We start from the raw sequence: 10,948 nt of genomic DNA, 5'->3' as shown, positions 1-10,948 counted from the left end.
CGTATATATACCCCCAGTCTACACACACAGTTAGACAAACTGAGACAAGATGAATTTTATTTGAGGATGATGTCAATTTTCTCATATAAATCCAGATCATATACTTTTGCATTAAACACGATTTTGAATTCAGATTAGTTCAGACAGTACATTTGCAATTTAAACACTAATTACTGACGCCAAAAGGGGAGTTCAGAGAGGTAAATGATGACATGTACATGCAGGTAGTTTTACTACAAATAAAATGATCGCTAAAGTGTTTGGCATTTCACACAATAAAGCAACCACCTTGACCAAAGATCGAAATCCTCATGTAACTGTAGATAAGGATAGAATTCATATGCCAGACACTACCTTAATTACACTTATCGTAACATATACATATATAATTGAAAATTTACCTTTATTATTCAATGTTTGGTCTGTGTTTAGTTATTTCTCCATTCATCAGAAAACAGTCACTTTTATATCCAATCGTCACTTAAACCACTCCTGAAATAATTGCGATCACTTATTGAGGGGCAGTCTAACTTGGTTTTCTTTCCCTAACTTGCTTCGTGTTCTCTGCGACTTTGAAGTGAATAAGCCACTGGGCACAATGCAAATATCCGATGCCGCCAATTTCAAAACTGCCTTACACACAAATCATCATTTGGGGTAAATAACGGGAAACGGAAAAATAAACTGTTTTCACACAGAACTTGAAAACAAATTCATTGTTTTCAAGATAAATGAATGAATTAGCGTCAATAAGTTGTTGTGAGAGAAAATTGAGATGGTGTGTTTCTTATCATTTCATCATTTTCTTTTCCGATGCGTGAGTCCCCGCTGTTACATTTGTAATCAACCCCTTGTATTGGATAGAGCTGCGGCCATGTCATAATATTCTGACCTAAATCAAGCTGTAAGTTCACATTTTTTCACCATCAAAATCTAAGCCCGACAAAATCACAGGTCGCCCTATTTACATTTTGTTATGTAACATATACCCAGCTAACACAAAAACATTTTTAAAATGTTTTTAAAACATTTTCAAAATGTTGCGAAAACATTTTTTAAAAATGTTTTAATCACGTGATTTTGTATGGTTTTTTAAACGTTTTTAAAACATTTTAGTGAAATATTTCAGCAAAATGTTGTCAGAACATTTTCTTAAAATGTTGCAAAAACATTTTCAATAATGTTTTAATCACGTGTATTTGTATGTTTTTTTTAAACGTTTTTAAAACATTTTAGTGAAATATTTCAGCAAATGTTTCCGGAACATTTTCTTAAAATGTCACAAAAACATTTTACAACAATGTTTTAATCACGTGATTTTGTATGGTTTTTTTAAATGTTTTTAAAACATTTTACAAAATATTTCAACAAATGTTATCATAACATTATTTTTAAATGTAACAAAAACAATTTCAAAAATGTTTTATTCACGTTTAATTGGTTTGGTTTTTAAAACGTTTTCAAAACATTCAAGTCGAGGTTACGAAAGTATTTTTCCCGAATTTTTACTTTATCTCATTAAATAATGAAATATTTATATTTTAAAAGAAATAAACACAAATTATATTTAATTTTTGAATCTTTCATACAAACCCATATTCAATATGTTAATCACATTTAAATTCCATTCTCGGTACAAGTTTTAATTTATTTTATAAGTCACCGGGTTTTTAAAGGTTGAAAACGGCGTCTAATCCATTCACTGAATTTTAAAAGAACAGAATCACAGAAATCCTATGTTCACTGTAAACATGGTATAGGTAGAACAGAGCGGCGGATCTATAAGACTTAGTTAGAATCACATACACTGAAAAGGCTGATAAGATACTGCCCCTCGGAGAGAATAGCACAATCTGTAAAGATAAGGAAAATTGTGTTTGTATCAGCGTTCTACATCTAATGTATCTTAAGATAATAAATGAAAATATACAAAAAATATTTTAAATAATTATATCAAATTTAAGTTCTTTCCTCATTTGCATTGAAAAAAGCAGAACAATATTATTGAAGAGTAATAGTATTTACGTACACCTTTGCCTTCACCAAAGGCGGGTCTTTTGAATGTGGGAATTTGAAAATACGGATGATGCAACCAACACCATGCTGTAAAGAAATTTCATTTTTAAATCAACATATTGTTTGATGATTAACATTTCACAAAGACAACGAATAATTGAATCAAGGATATATTTGTGTTGCCTTAAGAATGAAATATTCAAATCAAATGCAGCTATATAACCTTAACGCTTTGTCATTGCTACATACATTTGTACAAAGTTATTGTTGATCATACACTGGTAGTATAAAAGTAATTTTAAATGATCTTTTAAAGTCTATGATAAAGGAATAATTCTTACCATTCAAAGTTAATAAATCCCGAGGTTATTATTGTGGTGTATATGGTGCAAAGTCTTCTCATTCAAATCGGCACGGAGTAAGCGCGCACATCTTGTTTACCAGAATTCAAAATTTGGCCTAGATAAGCAGCAAACCACTATACTCTGTAACGCGCTGCCCAGCAGGAGAATTGCATAAGAGGTTATCATGACACTGAAACTGACCAGTGTGCCAATCCCTATCTAATGCCTCAGAGTAAAATTCTGGGAGTGGATCACAGATTTGATGAAGAGCATTTTTTTTTAAAAAGACATTAAGATTTTTATTTAATGCTTATGATTTTATACATTTATTTATATTTTAAATTTTTTGTTTGTCTATCCTTTCATTTATTGATTTTTTTATTTGTGTCATCAAAGGACTTTATATAAATTATGTCTGTTTTATCAATAAGCCAAAACTAGAAATCATTATAAAATACCGCAAAAAAATCTTTCAATTAAAAAATAACTACAATTCCTCATTTTAACACTATTCTTTCTATATATGCTTTTTTTTCTTCATAAACTAAATTTTAGAAAAATCGCAATAATACATTATTTGAATGTTTTAAGAACATTTTGAAAACAACAGCAGCAATGAAAAATGAAGTCTTTAAAAAAAAAAAAACACATTAAATTGAATGTTCTTAAATCATTCTCACAACATACTCTTAAAGTTACTAAACGAATTAAATTGTGCTGCAATTACATAAATGTTTCAGAAACATTTTGAAAATGTTTCCAAAAAATGTCAAAACTTTAATAAAAATGTTTCAATTGTAGTGAAAATAATTATTTTAGTTAATGTTTTAAATAAACATTTTCACTGCCTAGGCCGAAAAATATCCGGAATTGAATGTTTTTAACTAACAGCGATATTAAGAATGTTTTAAAAATATTTTTAAAATGTTCCTTACAAATGTTTTAGAAACGTATATGCAAAGTTTCCGATTTACAGAAAAAGAATGTTTCATTTCATGTTTTAAGAACGTTTTTAAAACGTTTTATAAGATCTTTGATATTTGGAAGCTATAAAAACCCTTAAATGAATTAAGAATGTTTCAAAAACATTTTGACAACGTTCCTTCCAAATGTTTCAGAGACGTATTTATGCAATGTTTCAGATTTATGGAAAAGGAATGTTTCATTTCATGTTTTAAGAACGTTTTTAAAACGTAATATAAAAATCTTTGATATTTGAAAGCTAAACATACCTTTTGAAACATTTTTAAAACGTTTCAAAAATATTTTAGAAAAATGTTCCCAAAGGATTTAATCATAAGCTTTTTGAAAACATTTAAAAATGTTTTTAAAATGTTATAACGAGAAAAAGAAATGTTTTAAAAACATTTTTAAAATGTTTAGTCTGAAATGTTTTGAAAAAAACTTTTTACAATACCAATAAAATGTTTTGAAAATGTTTTGTGCTACCTGGGTACTTTGCTGCAATTGCATAAACATTATCTTCTCATGCAGCAGTAACCGAAATTGAGGTTTCAAAGATGTGATAAAAATCATGGACTTTTATTCTTTTTAGTTGATCTATCGACACTAACACCATGAGGTCAAAAAAATACAAAAATAGACTTTAGAAAAAGCTAACGCCAAAGCAATACTGATAAAAAATGTTTTGAACTTTCAATTTTAAAAACTCAAATAATGTAAATCATTTTAAATAGAAAAAATATATATCGCCTTCCTTTTTATATGCCTGTATTTTCTATTCCTAGCTGCATTTTATTATTTACGACTTGTATTCGATAATGGTGTATTGGGTGTTATACATCTGATCTTAATTACTAAGACTGTTATTCTTAAATTTTGTAAGCATCTAGATATATTATCTATCAAACCTGAAAGCGCAAGCTGACCTCTGAGAAATTGTCAATAATGTAAATCCATTGAAGTTTATTCCATTTTACTATTTACATGTTTTACATATACTCTACTACTACATGTATCGCATATGCATGTATAATTATTTCATGTGACAGTATATTAATTAATACATTATTCAAAATGTTTATTTTTCAGGATATAACAAAAATATGAACAGTAAACATTTACATGCAAAGAAATCTTGTCCGATTGACGCACACCGATGAAGTCAATAAAAGTGTAATTGATAAAAATCACCCATATTCCCCAAACGCTGGCAATACAGTTTACGGCAGCAGATTTCGATTTCAGGAGGGTGGATCCTAGGTTTTCAGCTTTTTTGATTAAAGAAAAATAAACTTGATACATTCCTCCATTTATTTCTATCAGTGATACTTTTACATTAAAATGAAAATACTAACATAGCCAATTAGGTTGTGTCTAGGTATCACAACGGTAAATGTTTTCACAAAAAAATCGTAAAAAAAGAATCAGGTAATTGTTTACTTGAAAGAAATATTTAGCAGGAGATGTTAAACATTACCTGTCACAATAGCTGACACATTCTTACACACAAAACGGTACCTACACGGCATTTTCTTTTTCCATTTGCAAACAGGGCTACCTCAAATCCACGCGATTTTTAATGTGTTTATAAACATTCCGAGTGCATCACAGGTAGTAGCCTCCCATGCCCGGAAAAAAGGTCCTTTCAATAACCTTTATTTGTTCATAAAGTACATAAAATTTACTAGACACAGGTACCAAATTTGTAAAAATGGCTTGGGAGAGAATAGAAAAACGTCTCAAAAGAAAAGAAAATCAATTTGATATGTATCGACCTATATTTGACTAAGTTCATTTTGATTGGTAAATTACCGGTGTGATACCTCTACCCATTTCGTACTCCTCCTCCCTCTTGTTTAATCAGGAAATGATGCCGACTTCCGGGAATTTCGTACCCTTTTCCCCATAATTCGACGTGCAGTACTTCAAGAATTACAAGTTCATCGTACCCCAAGTTAATTTATACTAAGGGAAATAAAATTATATGGAAAAACGTAAATAAAAAATTGAAAGACAGCTTATTTCTACTAACGATTTAGTTTACTACAATTAATAATTTTTATAACTTTCTTTTTCTTTAATTTACTTTTTTCAGTATTTGATAAATATAACCCCCCCCCCCCCCCCCCCCCCCCCGAAAAAAAGAATGGGTGCAAAGGCTTCTTAATAATTAGTTTTGTACTTTTGTTTTAAACCCAATTAATTATTTTATCAGTATTGCTTTTTCCTTATTAATTATTTTATTTTTGTTAAATATTTTTAAAAGTTGATTTTAGCAATATAGATAGATATCCTTTCCAAGAAAGGAAACATGCCAAGAAAACCTTAGCATTCTATCAATGGCGATCGACTTCTGCAGGATGGGCAATGTGATACCTCCATAGACCTAAAGAATACATGCTGAGCACATATTGCTCCTAATCGAGAATTAATGGTTGGAAGATCTGATAACCATATGTACTTAACTGTGTGGGATTGTTTCGCATAACATGGAATAAAGAAAGTAATTTTGCAGACACTATATTTTGAACTAAGATAGAATGTCTTTTTTTTATTTTGGCAACTTCATGTACCTAATAATAGCAATTCTCCCGAACCCTTTCGAGAAGACATGTAAGATCTGTTGTCGAAAAGTTTTGCTAAAAACAGTTATTTTCTTTTAATTTCTCAAAAATAATTTAGTCTATCTGTGCATTTTTTAATTATTAAATATTTCAAAGAGAGTTATGCTAAAACACTCGGGAATTCAACTTAATAAAAAAAAATCGATATCAGCCAGTGTAAAAGAAAAGACAATCTCGGCCTTATCCAAGTTCCCCTGTAGTTAAAATCTTTTTTATACATGTATATTTCTTTAAATTTGTAAATATACAAATTATACAGTATTAGTGTTTAAAGTTAAAAAAAGGCATGTTTAAATTAAAAAAAGAAGGAATAGACGATTGTGTAACTGTAATTACGCTAAATAAAATAATATATATTTCAAATTTTTACTATCATTCTTCACAATTTTGGCAGTCTGACATCAAATAATCTGTAAATAATAAATTACAATAGGATCGAAAGACACTGGCATAAAGAAAGCAATTTACAATATTGGAGTTCTATTGTCAAAAAAAGTTTTTTTTTATATAAAACTTATTTTTCTCTTTTTTAATCTCATTGTGTTAGTGTAGATATATCATCGAAAAGGAATAATTGTCCGTGATTTTTTTCACATCTTCATGATCTTTGAAACCGCATATTTACAAAAAATAATAAATACTACGACACGAGTAGATAATGTTAATGCACTCGCAGCAGAGTATAATGTTAAATATCTACAAATTGTGAGAAATAGTATGGCAACTTGTGCTTTTGACAGGCTTAGATTTTGATGGTGAGAAAATGTTGAAATTACAGCTTAATTTAGGTCAGATTATTATGACATGGCCGCAGCTCTATCCAATACAAAGGGTTGATAACAAGTGTAACAGCGGGGATTCATACAGCGGAAAAGAAAATGGTGAAATGATGAGAAGCAGACCATCTCAATTTTCTCTCACAACATCCTAATTCATTTATCATGAAAACAATGGATTTGTTTTTAAGTTCTGTGTTAAAACAGTTTATTTTTCCGTTTCCCGTTTTATATCCTACATAATGATTTGTGTGTATGGCAGTTTTGAAATTTGCGGCATCGGATATTTGCATTCTGCCCAGTGGTTCATTTACTTCAAAGTCGCAGAGAACACGAAGCAAGTTAGGGAAAGAAAACCAAGTTAGACTGCCCCACATTCTGTGAACGCAATTATTTCAGGAGTGGTTTAAGTGACGACTGGATATAAAAGTGACTGTTTTCTGATGAATGGAGAAATATTGAAACCAAGACCAAACATTGAACAATAAAGGTATATTTACAATCATATAATTATGTATATGTTACGATAAGTGTAATTAAGGTAGTGTCTTCAAATGAATTCTACCCTTAACTACAGTTCATGAGAATTTCGATCTTTGGTCAAGGTAGTTGCTTTCATTTTTTCTCTGAACTCTCCTTTTAAAATTCAATTTAAGGCGTTAGTAATTAGTGTCTTAATTGCATATGTCCTGTCTGAACTAATCTGAATGCAAAATCGTGATTAATGCAATAGTATATGATCTTGTTTTATATGAGAAAATTGACATCATCCTCAAATAAAATTTATCTTGTCTTAGTTTGTCTAAATATGTGTGTAGACTGGGGGTATATGCACGTGTTCTTTATATAAATGAAATTTCCATACGAAAAACCAACGGAAAGACTATTTTTCGATTTTACAAAAATTGTGCTAAGCACCACTGCTCGACTATGGTGCACAACATGTAACCCGGCATGCGTGAAGAAATAAATGCCCATGGGTTTTGAAAAATTGAAATTTTAAAAACAATTATATGAGATGATTTACGAGTCTAAAAATTTTATCAATAGGTCAACTATGGATTTGTTCAGAATATGGCGGCCAGATTTCTTTTGGACATGTTGGAAATGCATTCAGCAAGTGTTCAATTGCATAAGCCATAAGGAAAGCATAGAAGTGGAGCTTCGGTCAAAGAAAGTAAATGTGATAGATGTGTTTGAAATCAAATTGTTCGACAATAATCACGAGAGGGACTTCCCCCCTTTTCCTTTTTCCTTCTCGGATATAGACTGGACAATACAGTTTTCAACGTACTTTGAATATTGTTTGTGACGTCAACATGCTACTGCATGCACATTGAACCCCCTCCGCTCGTTGGATACGGCTTGAAATCAGTCAAAAAACTGTATGCGTTTGTATGGATTATATGTTGTTTATTTATAGATTTAAAATAATGTATTACATCATTAGTATATTGAGATAAAAATGTCCCTCGAACGTCTTTTTTCAAGAAGATGTAACATGTATGTTTTTTTCCTGTAAAAAGTGTATATTGTATAAATCTATTTTTAGAGGAAATTAACCCTCTGATGTTCTGCTGTTTTCTATATATAATGTTTATTTTCTTACTGCGAATAATGACTGTAAAATCTAGTATGTTAAAGATGGTTGCTCTGGCTTTGAAATACTGAATGTGCAATGAACCAATGTAAATTTAGAGAAAAAATTTACCCTGTAGACGTTTGCTATTTTCAAACTGTAAATATTAGTAGGCAGCACTGTATCACTGATATTCTTTGGGAGAAAATTAACTCCGTAAACATGGTCAAATAAAAAAGCTATGTAAACGATGGTTGCTTTGGCTTTCAAATATTGAATGTACAATGCACCAATGTCATTTTTGAAAGGAAATTTACTCTGTAGATTTTGTTAACTTGAAAATGTTAACGTTTTATAGATATGTTGAAAACTGTACATGTGTATCAGTGCTATACTTTGGGGGGGGGGGGGGTATTTACTCCGTAAAGTTAAGCTGTCGAAAGGACCCAATATACACTGTATCAATGTCATGTTTGATAGGACACTAACTCTGTAGATTTTTGCTAATTTCAAATTGTAATTGTAGTAGTAAACACTGTATGAGTGATATTCTTTTGGAGGAAATTTACTCCGTAAAATCTACAAGCTATGTAAACGATGGTTGCGTTTGCTTTCAAATGCTGAATGTACATTGCATCAATGTGAATTTAGAGAGGAAATTTACTCTGTAGATTTTTATTACCAAACTGTAATGTTAGTAGTGAACACTGTATCAGTGAAATTCTTTGGGAGGAAATTTACCCCGTAAAGTTTTGTCATATAAAGGCTATTTGCTTTTGAATTGACTACTGTCTGTTTACTGTATGAATGTCATTTTGAGAGTAAATTTACTCTCTAGACTTTTGCTATTTTCAAATTGTAATGTAGTTGTGAACAATATATCAGTTATTCTCTTTGGGAGGAAATTTACTCCGTAAAATCTAGTTGTGTAAACGATGGTTGCTTTGGCTTTGAAATACTGAATGTACAATGCACTGACGTGCATTTTGAGAGGAATTTTACTCTGTAGATTTTTTTTTCTATTTTGAAATGTAGTGGTGAACAATGTATCAGGGATATTCTTTGGGAGGAAATTTACACCGTAAAGTCTAGCTTTGTAAACGATAGTTTGTTTGGCTTTAAAATACTGACTGTACAATGCACCGACGTGGATTTAGAGAGGAAATTTACTCTCAGATGTTTGTTATTACCAAACTGTTATGTTAGTAGTGAACACTGTATCAGTGATAGTCTTTGGGAGGAAATTTACTCCGTAAAATTTAGCTATGTAAACGATGGTTGATTTGGCATTGAAATACTGAATGTACAATGCACCGACGTGAATTTAGAGAGGAAATTTACTCTCTAAATTTTTGTTAATAACAAACTGTAATGTAAGTAGTGAACACTGTATCAGTGAAATTCATTGGGAGGAAATTTACTCCGTAAAGTTTTGTTATGTAAAGGATAGTCGCTTCTGAATTGACTACTGTATTTTACTGTATGAATGTCATTTTGAGAGGAAATTTACTCTCTAGATTTTTGCTATTTACAAATTGTAATGTAGTTGTGAACACTATATCAGTGATAGTCTTTGGGAGGAAATTTACTCCGTAAAATCTAGCTGTGTAAACGAACGTTGCTTTGGCTTTAAAATACTGAATGTACTATGAACCAGTGTGAATTTAGAGAGGAAATTTACCCTGTAGATTTTTGCTATTTTCACATTGTAATTGTAGTGGTGAACACTGTATCAGTGATATTCTTTGGGAGGAAATTTACTCCGTAAAATCTAGCTATATAAATGATCGTTGCTTTGGCATTGAAAGACTGAATGTAAAAGGCACCAATGTGAATTTAGAGACGAAGATTACGCTGTAGATTTTTTGTTATTACCAAACTGCAATGTTAGTAGTTAACACTGCATCATTGACATTCTTTGGGAGGATATTAACCCCCTAAAATGTTGCTGTCTATTACACTGTTTCATTGTCATTTTGAGAGGAAATTTACCCTGTAGATTTTTGCTTTTTTTAAACTGTAATGTAAGTAGTGAACACACATGTATCAATGGTATTCTTTGGGAGGAAATTTACCCCCTAAAATGTAGCTGTCTTTTACACTGTATCAATGTCATTTTTGAGAGGAAATTTACTCTGTAGATTTTTGCCTTCTTCAATTTGTAATGTGGTAGTAAAAACTGTTTCAGTGATAGTCTTGGGGAGGAAATTTACTCCGTAAAATCTAGCTATGTAAACGATGGTTGCTTTGGCTTTGAAATAATGTATGTACAATGTACCAATGTGAATTTAGAGAGGAAATTTACTCTGTAGATTTTTGATATTTCTAAATTGTAATTGTTGTAGTGAATACTGTATCAGTGATATTCTTTGGGAGGAAATTTACTCCGTGAAATCTTGTTATATCAAAGATTGTCGCCTTTGAATTGCCTACTGTATGTTAACTGTATCAGTGTCATTTTTGAGAGGAAATTTACCCTGTAGATTTTTGCCTTTTTCAAATTGTAATGTGGTAGTAAAAACTGTTTCAGTGATAGTTTTGGGAGGAAATGTACTCCGTAAAATCTAGCTATGTGTTTGCGTTCGTTAAACTTCTGATATTCGCACCAATAAATATCTTGTAAACTGTGTTATTTGTTGAGTTATG

The 10,948-nt window shown here is 30.7% G+C and overlaps 1 long non-coding RNA gene across 1 annotated transcript; it reads right to left on the bottom strand.

Annotated features, from left to right (window-relative positions):
- Window positions 1–1,665: 1,665 nt before the first annotated feature.
- On the bottom strand, window positions 1,666–2,626 carry LOC134259958 (uncharacterized). The gene is made up of 3 exons (XR_009990436.1): window positions 2,358–2,626; window positions 2,030–2,103; window positions 1,666–1,853 (listed from the first exon to the last, which is right to left on the bottom strand). It is a non-coding gene; the product is annotated as an uncharacterized LOC134259958 (long non-coding RNA).
- Window positions 2,627–10,948: the final 8,322 nt, after the last annotated feature.

The sequence above is a fragment of the Saccostrea cucullata genome, unplaced genomic scaffold (genome assembly GCF_032062105.1).
Source record: "Saccostrea cucullata isolate Sc308-1 unplaced genomic scaffold, CSIRO_AGI_Scuc_v1 ctg529, whole genome shotgun sequence".
In the NCBI taxonomy this organism is placed as follows: Eukaryota; Metazoa; Mollusca; class Bivalvia; order Ostreida; family Ostreidae; genus Saccostrea; species Saccostrea cuccullata.
The sequence above is the reverse complement of the archived record's forward strand: the minus strand, read 5'-3'. Positions and strand labels throughout refer to the sequence as shown.